This window comes from the organism of the source record quoted next, unplaced genomic scaffold (assembly GCF_019419815.1).
Source record: "Pyrus x bretschneideri cultivar Hongxiangsu unplaced genomic scaffold, Pyrus_bretschneideri_v1 Contig10, whole genome shotgun sequence".
In the NCBI taxonomy this organism is placed as follows: domain Eukaryota; kingdom Viridiplantae; phylum Streptophyta; class Magnoliopsida; order Rosales; family Rosaceae; genus Pyrus; species Pyrus x bretschneideri.
This window is the reverse complement of record NW_025999391.1, coordinates 78,875-97,804: the sequence shown is the minus strand read 5'-3', so window position 1 is coordinate 97,804 and position 18,930 is coordinate 78,875. Positions and strand designations below refer to the sequence as shown.

The 18,930-nt window shown below is 38.3% G+C and overlaps 1 pseudogene; it reads left to right on the top strand.

Moving 5' to 3' along the window:
• Window positions 1-8,351: 8,351 nt before the first annotated feature.
• On the top strand, window positions 8,352-8,818 carry LOC125480639 (annotated as a pseudogene).
• Window positions 8,819-18,930: the final 10,112 nt, after the last annotated feature.

The following is an 18,930-nucleotide window of genomic DNA, read 5'->3' as shown; positions in this document are numbered from 1 at the left end:
GAATTTTTGTGTATAGAGCCTGACAAGCCAACACCAGAGATACAAGATCCCTTAGAAACCATTGATTTGGGGGCTAAGGAAGATCGAAGGCCTATTCATATTAGTGTCTTGTTAGAAGATGATGATCGGGCAAAGTTAAACTTTTGTACAAGTTTAAAAACTGTTTTGCTTAGCATTACACCGAGATGCCATGTTTAGATTCAACCTTAGTAGAACAAAAAATGCCTATTAATGAGGGATATAAACCTATAAAGCAAGCACCACGGAGGATGTCAAAGGAGATCGAGGAGAAAGTCAAAGAAGAAATTGAGAGGCTGGTAAAGGCTGGATTTATTAGGCCTGCTAAATATGTCGAGTGGTAGGCCAACATTGTACCCGTAGTAAAGGCTACAACTAATGCAATTCGATGTTGTGTTGATTTTAGAAACATTAATGCAACCACACATAAACATGAATATCCCATCCCTATGGTTGACTTATCCATAAATGCAGTTGCCAAACACAAAGTCCTATCTTTCATGGATGGGAATGCTAGTTATAATCAGATAAAAATGGCTAAAGAAGATATACACAAAACAACTTTTAGGTGCCTAGGTCATGTTGGAGCATATGAATACTTGATAAGAAATGTTGAAGCTACCTATTAAAGAGCATGAATGCCATTTTTCATGACTTGATTAGCCATAGCATGGAAGTATACATTGATGACATTGTGGTGAAGTCTAAAAATGAAGAACAACATTTGGCAGACCTCAGACAAGCCTTAAAAAGAATGAGGATCCATAAGCTAAAGATGAATCCAAAGAAGTGTGCTTTTGGGGTAAAGTTGGGCAACTTTTTGGGATTCTTTGTTCATCAAACAGGTGTAGAGGTTGACAAGAACAAAGCTCGGGCAATAATGGAATCACCTCCACCTACCAATAAAGTACAACTGCAAAGGCTGCTGGGGAAAGTTAACTTCTTGAGGAGATTCATTGCTAACTTGGCGGGCAAGATTCAGCTGCTAACTTATTTGTTAAGATTGAAAAACAAAGAAGAGTTTGAGTTGGGTCCCCCCACTAAGAAGCTTTTGACAGGATAAAAGCTTACTTAGCCTCTGCACTAGTGTTCATGCCACCTTAGAGAGGGAAGCCTTTAAAGCTTTATATTTTTGCCTCTGAAAAGTCAATGGGAAGCTTGCTGGAAAACAATGAAGGTGGGAAGGAATAAGCAATTTACTACCTCAGTAGAATCCTTACTGAGGTAGAAATAAGATATACTCCAGTAGAAAGGTTATGTTTGGCTCAATACTTCACTGCCTACAAGCTAAGGCATTATATCTTGCCTTGCCACATCCATATTATTGCCAAGACTGATGTGATCAAGTACATGTTGTCAATGCCAATGCTAACTGGAAGGATTGGAAAATGGTTCTAGCACTATCAGAGTTCAGCTTTCAATATATGCCTCAAAGAGCGATTAAGGGACAAGCAATTGCAAACTTCTTGGTTGAGCACCAATAGTCTCAAAATGAGATTATCAACATCCCAGGAACTCTGGAGGCAGCCAGTGTATGGATCCCATCAAGCCAAACCTTCTCAAGTAGAGAAGAATGGATCCAGCAAGAGATAAAAAGAATAACCAGCCCTTGGATCACTCATTGGAGACTGTATTTTTATGGTTCTTACACTTAAAATGCTACTAGAGCTGGGATTGTCATCATTGATCATAAAGGTACTCACCATTGTTATTCATTCCTCTTGGATTATCAAGGGAATACCAACAATCGGGCTGAGTACGAAGCATTGATAATTGGCCTAGAAATCTTAATGAAGTTGGGGCAATTGAAGTCGAGGTGTTTGGTGATTCAGAGTTGGTGATCAATCAGCTAAGTGGGGAGTACAAGTGCAGACACATTATCATGGCCGGTTATTACTTAGCGACCACTCAATTGTTAAGTTATTGGGGCACTGAAATATCAGCCAGCTATATCCCCAGAGAGTCAAACGCAATTGTCAATGAGAAGGCACAATTGGCTTCTAGCGCACAAAACCATGAAAGGAAAATTGAAGGGGATATAGAAGTTTAGAAAAGAAATCTCCCCTCTATCTTTGAAAGGGGATTTAGCCTAGATGTGATGACTAAAGAAGTGGAGATAAAGGATTGGAAGACACCTATTATTCAGTATTTGAAAGATCCATCATTCCCCACAAGTAAGAAAAATAGATGACAAGCAACTAAGTTTGTTTTGTGGGAGGAAAATCTACTAAGAAAAACTCCAGATGGATTGCTGCTAAAGTGCTTAGGCCAGGAAGAATCAATGAGGGTAATGGTCGAAGTACATGAAGGAATTTGTGGGGCACATCAAGCTGGAACTAAGATGAGATGGTTGCTTAGAAGATATGGCTATTTCTGGCCCGAGATAGAGAAAGGCTATAAAGCTTATGCCCGAGGGTCTGAAGAATGCCAAAGACATAGACCTCTCCAACATGTGCCCTCAGTACCCTTGAACCCCGTGGTCAAGCCTTGGCCCTTCAGAGAATGGGCAATGGACTTTATCGGGCAAATTCACCCAGCCTCTAGGAAATGACACACATTCATAATTGTGGCAACGGATTACTTCACCAAGTGGGTAGAAGCTTCAGTTGTGAAGACTATCACTTCAACTACAGTCATGAAGTTCATTGAAACCAAGATCTTACATAGATTTGGGGTGCCTGAGACAATTGCCACAGACCGCGAGCCATCTTTTATTTCAAGGGAAGTAGAAGAGTTTGCAAGTAAGTTCAAGATAAAGATGATCCAATCTAGTCCTTACTACCCCCAGTCAAATTGTCAAGCAGAAGCCAGTAACAAGGTCTTGGTGAATATTACCAAAAGAATGGTGGTAGATAATCCAGAGAAGTGGCATGAGAAGTTGGGAGATACTTTGTGGGCTTACAGAACCTCCAAAAGAGCAAGAACTAGAATTACTTCTTATGCTTTAACCTTCGGGCAAGATGATCTACTCCCCATGGATATTAATATGAGTTCTATTAGGATTCAAAACCAGTTTAGGTTGCACAGTGAAGAATACATTCAAGCTATGTGTCAAGGAGTTAAAGATCTAGATGTAGCCTGAATTGAAGCTCTAGATAAAATTCAAGAGAGGAAGAGAGCTGTTGCCCCGAGCATACAACAAGAAGGTAAAATTAAAGACCTTCAAGGACTGAGAGTTAGTATGGATAGCAATTCAGCCTTTAGGAGCTCAAATCAGAGGCTTTGGGAAGTGGAGTCCCACTTGGGAAGGTCTTTTCATTATCAACCAAGTACAAGACAAATGAGGGTATTACTTGGCAGATATGGAATGAAGCTTACAGAGGCATCCAATTAATGCTAAGTTTTTGAAAAAATATAACCCAACCTTGTGGGATGTTAGGGATTGTTACATTGAAGAAGTTTAGACATTGTGAGAGATGCAAAAGTTAACTTATATGCTCATCATAGTTGAGTTTCAAGGAGGAAATATAAGCTAAAGCAGATTAAAGAAGTCATTTTCATTTCATTGAATGTTGAAGTTACATAAGAATCAGCTCAAAAGTTTTACATCCTTGGTTAGGGCAGCTATCCTATAATGTTATGTCTGCATAATAGTGAAGATTTTACCTGGCTCCTCCAAAGCAATGTTACTATTAGCTATTTGTGCTTTAGCATCCTCAACTTCAACATTTACTTTCTTGACCTCTTTAATTTTCTGGTGAAGCTGATTGGCAAAAATCATGCCAAGTGGTCATTGACGGCCACTATCACTTTCATGTATGAACCTGACATTCGAATCAATGAGGAGCTGATGGATACTTTGACATTGATCTAGTTAATCCCAAAGCATACATTTATGATGACGAAGTGATCAAGAAAGTAGAAGCTATGAAGGAACCCATGACTATGGTTTGACCATTTGGATGAGGAGATGCCTGACTTAGCATGAAATAGGTTTGGGGTGAACCATTTCTCCTTAGGCATCTTGTTTCCAACGGTAATTGGGATTGGAGAGGTCTATGTAGGCCCCAAGAAGAGTACTCTTCCCTCATCGAATAAGAGTTCAGTATATAGGCCTGCCCAAGGGTGATGAAGGCCGCTAAGCAAGCGGCACATGGTGGAGATCCCTTCACCAGTCTCGCAAGAGGATTGAGTTTGAGCAACTTTGGGTGCCATTGGATGATTTTGAGGAGAAGATGGGAAGAAAATCAAAATTAGGGGGCAAGATCTGAAGAACGAGAGAAGTTTTTGGAAAGTCTGAAGGCTCTGAGAATTCTGGAAAGTTCAGGAAACTTGAAGGTTTGAAGTTGCTAAGGTATTTAGCCAAAGGGTTTAAGTGAGTATTATATAGTAAGTGGTTAATTAACAATGGAAGTCGTGGGTTAGTACAAAGGTTAAGTTAACAACGGCTATTTTAAATGGCACAAGTCCCAAGTGAAAGCATGTGGTGGCTATTTAATCATTATCAGCGTCTCGGGTTGTAGACTCAACAATGATTAAAGGGGGCACTGTTTGGGTTAATATGTGAGCATTGCACCTAGATGAAGAAAAACCCAAGAATACTTAACTAAAGGAGACTTGCTCGAAGCCCAGCACCAATCCCAGAATCAAATTGAAGCCTTCTTAGCCGAAAAGCAAGCCACGTGCTTACCATTGAAGTGACAAGTGATGAAGACTAACCTACTACCAGCCAAAGAACACTTTTCAGTGGCATTACAAGGAAAAACTAATGGCTCACTACCCTTCAGATGTTTTCGGGTAAGAGCAAAGTCACTGCAGTCGGGTTAATTTGCCTATAAAATGAAGAAGAGGACAAGGGCACTCAACCAATCAAACAAACAAACATACAAACTCTACTCTCAAGCCAGATTTGCATTCAAAAGCTACAATCAACCCAGATTCAGTCCTTTTTAGCGACAAGCTATCTTTTGTCTAGATTTCCTTATAAAGTCTATCTTTCTCTAGTTAAAGCTCTAATATCTCCCTTAGTGGCATAGTATCGATTCCCTTGTGTAAACTTGTTTACCATCCATCCATTTTTAGCATATAAACCCCTATTAACACAAAGAGAAGTGACTGCAAGAAGTCCAACCTTGACAGACAAAGAGAAATCTTGCTCGAAACTCTTTGTTTGTTTTCTAAAGTTGTACATCTATTACTTAATGCATTCTCCAGTATGTATTCAAGTCATATCCACCTACTTTCCTACTTTAAGAGTCTTATTTGCATTTGGATCTGGTTAGTTTAATGAATATGCCTTTATTAAAATCAATCGAGGACCAAACAAATGACTTAATAGGATCTGGACTCCCTCCATTCGAACATACAAGACTATGAACTAAAAGTCATTGTTTACAAGGCAAGAAAAAGAACTTAATGTGGACTTAACCCATCCACGAAAATCCTTTGATAACAAGAAGTCCGAGTAACTTGGGGTGCAAGTAATCGACTAAAAACACTCTTGTTCTACATCTGCTATACTGGGATAGCAGTGGCACGCCTAGCACTTAGTTAGTTTTGATTGCGAGCCTCAAGGCCTACACCTAATGCCCCACAAATGCACCTTTCAAAGCTAACTTTGTCCTCTTCTTGTAGCACATCAACAAGCGAGAGCCCGACTACACATCCAAAGTGCCAATCCCTTGAGGAGATGTGCTGAGATCCAAGGAACCTTTTCCAGAGAAATCTTCACTTGAACAAATATCTCAGCAAATTTTTTGAACGAAAAAAATGCCAGCAAATGCATATGCAAGATCGTATCTGAATGACCTTATTTAAAACATTTGTGGGATAATATAAGTAATTATAATTATAATACACATGTGAAATCATTTAATTAGATAAACCAAAATGTTCATCCTTATATAAGGAATTATACTAATTGAGGCTATGAAAGATTATTCACCTTAACTTTCGACATGATATTGCAGTGAGTGGATATCATATAATCCAAGATGTTCACCCTTATATGAAGATTTATGGCTAATATGCTATTTAGTTTGCAGTTACGTATAGCATGTATGTTTAAGAGCAATGATGAGTAAATATATGGACAAAAAATTATATACGCATAGTCAAGGCTAAACATAATAAAATGACTTGTCATTCATTTATATGCATGCTTCGCAAGAGGTTAAATGCAATTGTCGAGGGGGATGTGCTTAAGCCCGTAAGGAAGTCACCTTCTTTAATTGGAGATACAATGAAGGAAGTTCAATGTGCTATAAACATTCCATACTGCATGATTCATTATAGCATTCATATTAAAGTGAAGATATCCATGAGATATTCAGACCATAGGTCTTGAGCGATTGATCTGCAAAACAACTCAAAAGATAAAGAAGTGTCTTCTTTTGCTCATCCTTAGTGCTATTTTATGTGGTGTTAGGAAGGGTATTAACACTGAATGAGTTTCGAGGCTAGCAATCTCCCGCAAGGTACAGGTCACATGTACTATTGGAGAACTCACTTAAGTAAGAGTAGTCATGATGCCATGACTATGAGGATTGGGTTGTTCCCTAAGAACTCTCATGAGATTTAAGATTAAGAGGAGGCCACAAATAACGCTAGCCCGCACCAAGTTTTTTTATCAGTGCCATGTGTATGACATTTAGTATTCTGGTAAAAAAGGGTTTAGTTCAAGACATAGTTCACTGTGATTCCTTCAGATGAAAGTTGTTAACACTAAATTTAGGTTCAAGTCTGGAAGACAGTTACACCTATTCCATGGTATACAAGTTGTCCAAATTTCTTCCATTCATATCTATATGTTTGCGTCTTCTAAATTGTTATAGAGTTTTGAATCTTGTGGAGAATTGTTGGTTATTTAATTTATTTTACTTAAGACTCAAAACTTTATTTACTATTTTCTAAAATAATAAATATGAAGAGTCATGTCTATTGGGATAAGTCACAAATTTTACAAAAGAGAGTATAGAGTTTTATAAATAAGGAACTCCTCAAACATAAAATAGACGTTCAGTACTTTCCTTTTCTCCGACATCTACATTCCCTATATCCATCCACTTATCTTCATCATCCATGGGCAATTGATTACTACGTGGCACCCTGTCAGATCAAACACTTTGTGAGATTCAAGGGTTGTATTTTAATGTATATAGTCTTTATAACCTACACGTAGGGAGGTGTCACAGTGATAACACGCCTCTCTTGATATCGCAGGCCAGATTATTCCGTACTCTTTTTCTATTTACTGCTTTGTTTATTGGTATATGAATTTGATGCTTATGGGTTTATCTAATTGAATATTTTTACATGTGTAGTATGATTATAATTAATTGTATTAACATACAATTTGTGCCATTGGGGTTGCTCAATTTTATTAGAGAAATATTAAGGAGACTCTCCCAAAAATGAGGCTCCCCATGAATTCTCTGTCAACTTACAATTTAACATCAACCGATGTGCCAACATTCATACAACATTGTACCAAAAACATGTGGTAGTAGAGAGTCCGTAGAGTCTCACTTTTAAGAGAGTCTCTTTAGCATTTATCTTTTTATTACGGTGAGAATTTAGTTACTATTCTTCTCGATGTGCACGACTGTAAGTAAATGTTAATTTTTTTATGCATGTGGTGGATTGTCCTAGTAGTTAGAGACTTTTTATTTAACTCATTGTGTCCCAGGTTCAGACTTTCACTCTTGCTTAGTGTAGATTAGTATTTTGTACTAAAAAAAGTTAATCCTCTCAGAGGGCCAGATGCACTTTGGGACCAAGGTGGTCCCAAGACCAATGGAGAGTCAGGGAAATAATCATATGAAGGTTCTTTAAGGATCCTCCAAATGTTTGGTATGGGTCCTTTGTATGCCTACTAAGTGTTTGATGTAAGCCTCCTAAGCATATCTTGACACGTTACGTCGACACACTAGACAAATTATCTCAACATCACTTATCAGATTGCTTCGGCATATGTCAAGATCTATTGACAAGTGCATAACATGGCTTGACTGATGAGAAAAAGTTCACCAATTGTTCATCAAAATGATTTAGTGATTAAACTGAATTTTTTTTTTTTTTTGCCTTTCGCACTTTGTTTTTATTTAAAAAATCTTGAAAGCTTTAATTATATGACCACAAAATTTCACTAAATTGACATGTAATCATGTAAATTAAGCTATTGTATGTAAAGAACTCTAAAAGTAAGGTTTTGTTTTATCAATTCGGTGACACATAAATCTCCATATTCACCATTACTATAAATGCTCCACAATACCATATATAGCATCTAATTTTCCCATTCAACGCTATCATAAATACTCACACACCATAACATCTCATTTTCCCATCCACAACCTAATAATTCAGTACAGCAAAAAGAACAAACCATTAACATGGGGTTGTGCAAGATTTCCTTATCCATTCTTTACATTTTAGGCTCAACCCTAATCCAATCGACTCATGCCCAAGACACACCCCAAGACTTCCTCAATTCCCATAATTCCCCCAGCGTAGCAGTAGGCGTCGGTCCCTTGACGTGGGAGGACAATATAGCACGCTTAGCACAAAATCACGCCAACCAACATACTGGCGACTGCAATCTCACACACTCTTATGGGCCATACGGCGAAAACCTTTCCATAAGCACGGCTGACTTGTCGGGAGCAGAGGCTGTGGACAGGTGGGTGGCGGAGAAGGCTGACTATAATTATGGGTCGAACTCGTGTGCTGATGGCAAGATGTGTGGGCATTATAGGCAAGTGATTTGGAATACGCAAAAGTGAGGTGCAGTAATGGGGGTACCTTCATTGGGTGCAACTATGGTCCCCCAGGCAACTATCAAGATGAGAAGCCTTTCTAACCATAGAAGAATCAATAACCACTCTAGTAGTTTTTGTTGATTGATATATCTATTGATTAGAAATTCTTCGATACGATCCATATTTTTATGGAAATCTCTAAAAAATCAGAGAAAGATATTGTTATTTCTGACACATTTGTTAAATATCGGATAAACTCTCATATTTGTCCAAATCAATGTTTGACAATATCTAAAGTTTCCTTTTAAATTTCGATTATTTCCATCTAAAGCAATTGCTTTCGATGTTGATATTCGATATATCCGTCAATATTTCCACAAATTTGCATATCAATATTTTTTATCGATATCAATATTTTAAACAACAATTATATCTAAGAAGATAAGCTATATGTTATTAAGAGTAAAATGAACTAAGAAGTGATGATTGATCATTTGTATATAACTTCCACTGGTAAGGGTGATGTTGTCTGGTGCCCAACTCCCACCTACACAAGGCATATACAACATGGCATCTTAATCTTTGATCTTCTCAAGTTTTCTTTGCATAATTCAGGCTGCTTAACCACGATAGCTTAAGGGTGATATTGTCCAACGAGCTTTGGTGATGGCTTCTGGCTAGATAGTGTCCTCGACGGAGGCGGTGGATCCTGATTGGTGGCCCCTAGTGGTTGTTTCTTTGGTGGGTTTTTTCCTTTATTGTTTGCCATCATTATTGACAAACACCATCCTGATTGTGGAATGGAGGACATTGAATGTTTGTTGGATTTTTTCGAGGATTGTTAGGACCTAGAGAAGCACATTGAGGACCAGATTTATCTGGTTGGTAGACTAATTATTGATCAGGAATCCCCTTAGTATGTTGTGAAGGAGGTACTTCGGCTACTCTGGCATAAACTTGGAGTCATCTGAGTGGCTAAAGCGAAGGAAAACATCTACGCTATCACCATTGGGGAAGAAGCGGTAACGAGGCGATTGCTAAAGGGGAACCCATGGTTTGTGAAGGGCTACTCTTTCTCAATTAAGTTATGGCCTACTTATCACTCTTTGGATCACATTAAGCCGGACAAGGTGATGTTTTGGGTCTAATCTCATGGCATACTATGCTAACTCTATACCAAGAAAAATGCCCATTGGCTGGGAAAAAGGATTGGAGCAGTCATCGTAGCCGATGATCCGGTGAAGAATGGGTTCCAAGGTTTCTTATAGTTTAGGGTTAATTTTGATGCATGTAGACCCTTCCTTACCATATTCATTATCCCTTACCCACAAAATGGTTCTTTAACTGTTGGCTTTGTTACTAGGTTCTCAAGGACTTTTGCTACAAGTGTGGTCGGCTTGGGCATTCTAAAAGATGTACCTAGAAGGTTCAACTCACTGAATTCGACGAACGTAAATATGGTAAGGGATTAAGAGCGTCCCCTATTGGCTCCATCTCTACACATGTGTTTCCTCGCCAGGCTAGACCTAAGCAAAGTAGTTGTTCTAATAAGCAGCATTGGCACAAAAGTGGCATGTAGAGGTGGTTTCTATGGTATCCCGAATTAAGAATTGAAGGCACCTGCACGATAGTTTCAGGTGAACGTTGTAGCCAAACGGAGGGATATTGAGGTTTCTATGCAATCAAATGGTAACGACAATCCAACTCATGGCGACAGGGATAGGTTGAAGCTGACATCTGGGAGGATGCAACTTGGTTTACAGTGCACGTTACTTGGTACCAATCAACCTGAGGATGTTAGAAAGAGATCGTCTCTGGATGATCTTGATCACATGTGGCACCCTGATAGTTTTAGGACCTACTTTACGAATGGCTTATTAACGTTGGCTATCAATGGTATATCCCTCGATAAAGTTTGGTGTGACCCTAAAGCAAATCCTACCATTGGGCTTTCCTCAATGCCAATGGGCTTACCCACACTCAGCAATTCTTTAGGCCTGAGCACGGCTACGAGTTGGCTGGCCCACCTTGTGATTAGTTGTTAGATCCTAGCAACTCACTACCAATGGGGGACCCACCTATCGATCCATTACGTGGAAAAGCCAACAAATAGCATATGGATGAGAGTGCTACACCTAACCCCCTCCTCAACGTCCAAGAACCAAGGCACCTATTGGCCCATGGAAACCTCTCCATTTTGCTCAAGGCGGTGACCCTAAAAGAAAATAAAAATGAATGGTGGGGGACATGGTCGGCATGCAACTGGAGATATTGACTTTACTAGGAGAAGTTCATTTTACATAGGGGAAGACCAGGGGATATGTGAAGTCCTTATTTCTGCGTCCAAAGACTTGGAAAAGGCTAAATTCAATGGCCTGCTGGGAAGGAATAAGCACCAAAAGAATCTTGAATCGATTGCAGGTTTAGGAGACTCAGTCTTGCCGTCAACCATGAGTATTCTATTCTGGAACTGCTGAGGGCTTAGGAACCACCCGATAGTTCAGGCGTTGTGTGGGTTAACCCTGCAACAAGCTCCCAATATTGTGCTTCTCTCTAAAACTAAATACAATACGAACAGGCTATGAAATATCAGAGTGCAGTTGGGGTTCAATTATGCTTTTGGAGTAGACTTTTGTGGGGGATCAAGAGGTCTTGCCTTGCTATGGAATGATGACACTACTTTGGGAATTATATACTCTTCTTCCCACCATATTACCGTGAAGGTTGGCGGAATTGGTGATGCGAAGCATTGGAGGCTCACGGGTTTCTATGAGCACCCAATGACTGAGCGTAGGCATGAAACGTGGGACCTATTAAGGACATTGGCTTCAAGCTCCTTCATTCCCTAGGTTTGTGAAGGCGATTTCAACGAAATTCTCCTCTCCGCGGAGAATGAGGGAGGAAATTTACGCCACATCCACCAAATTCTCTTATTCCATGAAGCAATAGAAGACTGTAATCTCATGGATTTGGGGTTCAGAGGGAGAATTTTAGTTAGATAACCTCCCGCTTATGGGGGTATTAATGGACAGCTCGACCGTGTCCTCGCTACTCTATCCTGGAGGAATCTCTTTCCCAATTGCTCTTTTATCCACCTTAACCCATGCAAATCTGATCACATTCCAATTTTGCTCAATTACAATGGTAGGGATTCTAGGAAGGGTCATGGAAAGGCTTATTTCATATTTGAGGAATGGTGGACGTATCATGATTCTTGTAAGGAAGTGATCGCTAAGGCTTGGTTCGCCTCAATTACAAGGTTCCCTATGTTCCAGGTGGTGGAAAAATTTAAAGTGATGAAGGTTACTTTTCTAACTTAGCAGCACCAAAATTTCAAGGCTAGGAAATTGAAAATTGAGCAGGTTCATTCTTGGCTTAACATTTATATGGCTAACTCCTTGACTAAACCATGTTGGCCGAGAAGAATGATCTTTTGCAGAAACTTGATTCCTTTTGGCTCAAGAGAAAACCTTCTGGAGGCAAAGGTCTCGAATTCAATGGTTAAAAGAGAGGGACAAGAACACCAAGTTTTTCCACTAGAGAGCTACCACTCGAAAAACAAAAAAAAATGCAATTTATGGCCTTAGTGACGATAATGGGGAGTTGGTTGTGTCAAATGATGGTATGGAACACATTGATTTATCCTATTTTGACAACTTGTTCGAACCTCCCAAGTGGTGGATGACGAGGAAATAATCGGGGCCCTGGATCGACTAGTTACCGACAAGATGGCTACCTCTCTGAATGAGGATTTTTCTGAGGCAGAGATCAAGGCTACTCTCTTTAATATGCATCCTTCAAAATCCTCGGGCCCAGATGGATTTTGGCACTATTCTTTTAGAAATATTGAGACATCATTGGGAAAAACATTTCTTTGGCTATCAAATCTTTCCTCTCTTCTGGGAAGATGTTCAAGAAAATTAACTTCACTCATGTCTCCCTTATCCCAAAGCAAAGTCACCCCACTGAAATGCACCATTTCCACCCTATAAAGTCTATGTAATATGCTCTACAAAATTGCTTCCAAGGTCCTAACAAACCGTATGAAGGCCCTCATGTCGGAGCTAATCTCCTCGAACCAAAGTGCTCTTGTACCTGGTAGACAGATTTCTAATAATTCCATATTTTCCGCTGAGGTTGCCAACTATTTGAGGCGTCGACGCCGAGGTAAGAAGGGCTTTATGGCCCTTTAGCTCAATATGAGCAAGGCCTACGATAGTATTGAGTGGTCTTATTTGGAAAAGGATCTCCTGAATCTGGGCTTTCCGACAAAGTGGACGACTCTCATGAAGGCTTGTGTGAGTTCAGTTTCATTTGCTTTCCATATTAACGGGGAACCTAAAGGGCACTTCCATCCATCGAGGGGTCTTAGGCAGAAAGACCCGTTATCACCATATCTCTTTCTCTTATGCGTGGAGGGTCTATCCGCTATCATTTCAAAAAAGGGAATGGGAAAATCAGATTTTTGGAATTAATTTTTGTTGTGATGCCCCCATCATTCACATTTGTTTTCTTAGGGCTTATGAACGAGCATCGGAGCAAATGGTCAACCTTTCGAAGAGTTCTGTCTGTTTCAACAAAAACCTTAACTGGAACTCTCAGCTAGACTTGGCCTGAGAATTGGGTGTCTTTGAACTGATAAACATGATAAATACTTGGGGCTTCCTATGGTTATGGGCTGCAACAAGAGTGCTTGCTTCAACAACATCAAGGAACGTCTATGAATCAGTTACATGGTTAGAAAGATAATCTTATCAGTGTTCCTGGTAGAGAAATCCTTGTCAAGGTAGTGGCCCAATCCATCCCTCTCTACTCAATGAGCTACTACCTTCTCACCAAATCCTTTTGTGGGGATTTAAATCAACTGGTGGCTAAATATTAGTGGGGTGGTGTCGGTGATACACGTAAAATCCATTGGTTGGCTTGGGATAAACTATGTCTTTTAAGGTGTGATGGTAGTTTGGGATTCAAAAACCCACACGCTTTTAACCTTGACTTCTTAGCCAAGCAAGGTTAGAAGCTTTCTCTCTGCACCTTCCTCTTTGGTTGCACGGATGCTGAAGGCCAAATATTATCCTCACAGCTCCTTCCTAGAGGCGGTGATCAAGCTAGATGCTTCTTAAGGATGGAAAAGTATTTGAACTCCGAGGTAGGTCATTAATTCGGGCTCAAGATGGCAAATCGGCATGGGAGATTCGGTCCATATTTGGAATGATCGATGGCTCCTACTACCTTCGAGACTCAAATTTTTTTGCCTTAAACCTCTTTCATGCGGGGTGTTTTTTGTCAAGGATCTTATCGATCATAATGGGTGCTGGAAGGTATCTCTTGTTAAGAATCTCTTCACTAATATTGAATCTGATGTAACTTTGTCTCTTCTAATTAGCATCCGTTGTCCAGATGATCGATTGATCTAGCATTATGACAAAAAAGGTTCCTTTACGATTAAGAGTGCATGCCATATTGCATAGGATTCTTTACAATAGCGAAGGGAGGCTCCCTCGATGTCCTCTAATGCAAATTCCTTGGGCCTACTCTGGAAGAAACTCTGGGCAACCAATGTACCTACCAAGGTTAAAATTTGTGCTTGGAAAATTGCTAGAGATATTATCCTCACCAAGATGAACCTGAGAAAAAAGAGGGCCAATTCTGATCTTCTTTGCTTATTTTGTGGCGCCCCTGAATAATCTACCCCGCATGTGATGTGGGACTGTGCTTTTGCCAAATGCATGTGGCTAGCCTTACCTGTTAGTCATTCCTATGTGCCTTACCCTTTAGATGTGCTTAGTCGTACAATTCTTTGGGTTGAGCACCTTTCGACTCCTAATTTTGAAATTTGCCTTATGGTGTTGTGGGCTATCTGGAGAGCAAGGAATGATAAGGTTGAAAGTCTGGATATTATTCTATCTCGCTATCTCTATTAGTGGCAGGAGTCTAATCGCTCATTGCATTGTCGACCTCCCTCCTTTTCCTCCTGTTACTTCCTATTGGTCACGCCTTCCTACTTCTACGTTTAAAACTAACATTGATGGTGCGTGAAATGAGCAGTCCAAACGGGGAGGTATTGGTGTGGCGATCCGGGATGATCAGGGTGTTTTTGTGGCAGGTGTGTCAAAAACTTTTGATCATATTGGCTTTCCTATGGTTAGTGAGGCATTGGTTGCTAGAGATGGTGCTTTGCTGGGGACTCAAAGGGGTTTTCAAAACTTCATATTAGAAAGCGATTCCCTCAAGATTGTGGCTGCACTCAATGATCCTTCCACTAATTTGTCTATCATTGGGCATATTATTGAGGATTCTAAGGCGCTTCTTGCCTCAGTCACTGGAGCTATTTCTACCAATGTTCGTCGTCAAGCAAATGGTTGTGCCCACCGGCTAGCACGTTATGCTCTACTTTCAAATTCCAATTGTATCTGGAATGGGATCCCATCCGGATCTGATTCTTAACCCCCTTTTGAAAGATGTTTTGTTGTTGTGTTCCTTGGATTTGAATGAATGAAATGTTATCTCCCTTTCTTAACAAAAAAAAAAAAAAAAAAAATTTCCATTTGCAAGGTGGACGGTAAAATTCAATCGATCAAGAATAATGCACTCTTTTTTATTTTAATATAGATTTTGGTAGCTTGCTAGTAAGACATATGCATGCTACTGTCAAAGTTGTATAATTACTTGCCTAGCTTGAAGTCCTACTATTGCCTCAACCAAGAAAAACCTAATTTGCATTATTTGGCTTAAACGATAAATGTTTGTGGAAAACTCCTCTTGGCCATCTACTACACATATTCGAAAGTAATTATTGGCTTATGACCAAGCAATTATTTCTTGCTAATCGTTTTTTATAGATATAACGCCGATTGTGCAAATCCATATATTTAAAGAGTTCATAATGACTTTTAAATGCTAATGATTTTAGCACCTCAACTTTGAGTTACATAACAAACTCATACTTGAACATTTTAATGTTCTACATCAACGTACTAATTCTTTACAATGTCAGACATTCGTTAAAAAATCCATCAGTGTAACCGTTACTTGATGAATTGGAAAGTACAAGTCTCACATATTCGCTAACCATCAAATTTGTGCCATGTGGCAAAAAGTTTTAAAATATATTTTATTATTAAGAATGCCAAAAAAAACTAATTGAAATATATAATTACTTTTTTTTTTCAATAAAAAATAATATAATTACTTAATTAAATATAGAGTAAGCTGTTGATTTACCTTTGGAACTCTCACTTAACTTTCGATTTTCCCCTTGAACTTTTCTATTGGAAAATTAAGGACTCAAACTAATTTTTTTAGCCGATTTGCCCCCAACCGTTAGTTTTTCATATATTCCATCCATATTTCTGTTAAGTGAGACCATGTGCACAACATGTGAGGGTATTTAAGTCATTTTACTCTTAAAATGATTAAAAAACTAAAATAAATAAAAAACAAAACTTTCCCTCTATTTTTCCCTGCTAATTCCTATCCTCAATTTTATTTTTCCCTCTCATTCCTATGCATGAGAAATGACATATGGTGTTATTGTCTTCATAAGTAGCTAAGTTAGTCTTTTTCTTGAAGCATGTACTACCATTTTTATTTTCTCTAACAAATTAATAATTTGACAAATGCTTATAGTGTTATTGTCTCCAAAGCAGTGCATTAATATAAGAAACATGTTCATAATACTCATAAAAAATGCTCAAGATAATTACGTACTTTTGATAATGTCATAATAATCCCAATACAATTCCACAAAATGATCCTTAAGAAGTTGGAAAACATAAGAGATTTTACCATCCATAATGTATATAACCCATAGAATCTCGATTACAAAATATGGGCATTCCGGTTAACCAAACACAAGCAAAATAAGGTTTTAGTTATCAAAACAAGAGCACAAACATTCTGCTCGAAACGCACGTAACACGTGGAGATCAACTACACTTTCCATGGCCTTCCCCATTTGGTTGGAATCTTGTACCTAAACCTATTTTCATTTCTAATGGCTGAGTAAGGTTGAAGGTGTTATGTTTTCCAACTTCTTAAGGATCATTTTGTGGAATTGTGTTGGGATTATTATCACATTATGAAAAGTATATAATTATCTTGAGCATTTTTTTATGAGTATTATGAACATGTTTCTTATATTAATACACTGCTTTGGAGACAATAACATCATGAGCATTTGTCAAATTATTAATTTGTCAATGAAAATAAAAATGGTAGTACATGATTCAAGAAAAAGACTAACTTAGCTACTTATGAAGATAATAACACCATATGTCATTTCTCATGCATAGGAATGAGAGGGAAAAATAAAATTGAGGATAGGAATTAGCGGGAAAAATAAATTGAGGATAGGAAAGTTTTGTTTTTTTTATTCATTTTTAGTTTTTCAATCATTTTTAAGAGTGAAATGACTTAACTACCCTCACATGTTGTGCACATGGTCTCACTTAACAGAAATATGGATGGAATATATGAAAAACTAACGGTAGAGGGCAAATCGGCTAAAAAAATTAGTGTGAGTCCTTAATTTTCCAATAGAAAAGTTCCGGGGGGAAATCGAAAGTTAAGTGAAAGTTCAGGGGATAAATCGACAGTTGATTCTTAAATATAAACTAGCAAAGGTCACACGCTCCATATGTGAGAAATATAATTTTTATTTTTCTGAAATATTTTTTTTTATGGTAGGAATTATGGCAGGCATAAAAAGGTGTTGTCAATTATGGCGAGAGAGAGAGAAAGAGAGTTTAGAGGGTAGTGATAGAATGGAGAAAAACTTGCGGAGCACAACTTGCCACTAAACTGTGTTGACACTCACTCAAAACTTGCCATTTATTAAACTAAATTAATAAGGGACTCCATACTAATTTTAAGTAAAAATTAAAAAATAAATTAGTACATAATTAATTAGTTATTAAAATTGAATAACAAACATAAAGGCTTAATTTTCTCAAGCACACCTCCTCCCTTATTAGTACTTTTCGACAAAAAAAAAAAAAAAAAAAAAAAAAAAAAAAATCTCAAGCGCACCTCCTCCCTTCTACTTGCCATTCCCACCCACTCCGATCATAAATCAATCCATGCCCAAAAATATATTTGAATCTTGTTCACTTCATCTAACCTAGAAAAACCTTGTTATTTTTTCCTGATCATTTTTTCAATTAATCATACCAGTACGCTAATTGTATAGAAATCCTTTTTCCTTTACTCAGCCATTTTAATCTCCCAAGCTGTAAGAGACTGCCATTTCCATTTGTCCCAAGGTCAACATCTTTATAATTCAGATATGAACACCTTTGTGACTTTGACGTACAAGGTGTCAAAAGCCTTCTTATCAGATCAAATTTTATATCTGCCACCTCCACCCCTTCGTCTTTCCGATGGAGGTGGACTGGGGTGGGGTTTGTGTTTCATGTCTTCATCTTTTACTTTTAAATATTTTTTTTAGGTTTTATGTTAATATTCTGAAACTGTTAAACAATTCTTATATTCAATGTTTTAACAAATGGCAAGTTTTGAGTGGATGGTAGTGCCACTTAGCACATTCCAGTGGCAAGTCGAACCTCACATAAGTTTTTCTCGATTGAGTGACATGGTTGTGGGGGTGATGAGTCCATATTATACCATATATTTTACCCTAATCTTAGTATTAATTTATTGGTTATTTTGGTAGAATTTTGATACTTTGTTATGTATTTTCAATGTAGGACATTCAACTTCCTCTGGAGCAAAAAGTGATCAAATGGATGAATTTTGGAGTGATTCCAACTGGAGAATGTTCATGTTCCTTTCAAGATGATTGTATCAAAATTTCAGATTTTTCTACCAAGCCGTTTGACCGTGGCGATGAAATTAAGGCCCAGCGCGCATCTTTCCAAGATTGACGTTTATGGACGTTTTGGGTATTTTGGAGGTCAGGATGGCATATTTGAGGAAGATTCATTCTGATGAGTTGTAGGGGGACGTCTTTAGCTTTCAAATGACCTTTTGGGACCAAATCGGAGTTGATTTGGTCAGTCAAAAGTGTGATTTTATGAGAAGTCCGAATTTTAGTTTAAATAGGAAACCTCTTATTTTCTGTTTTATTATTCTATTATGTTTCCTAGTTTTAGTCTAAGGCTTTTTAGGGTTTTATTTTGTATTAGTATAAATAAGATATTTAGCCATTAGGGTGAAAGAGGAGGGAAAAAAGGGCGAAAACGCACGCACTTAA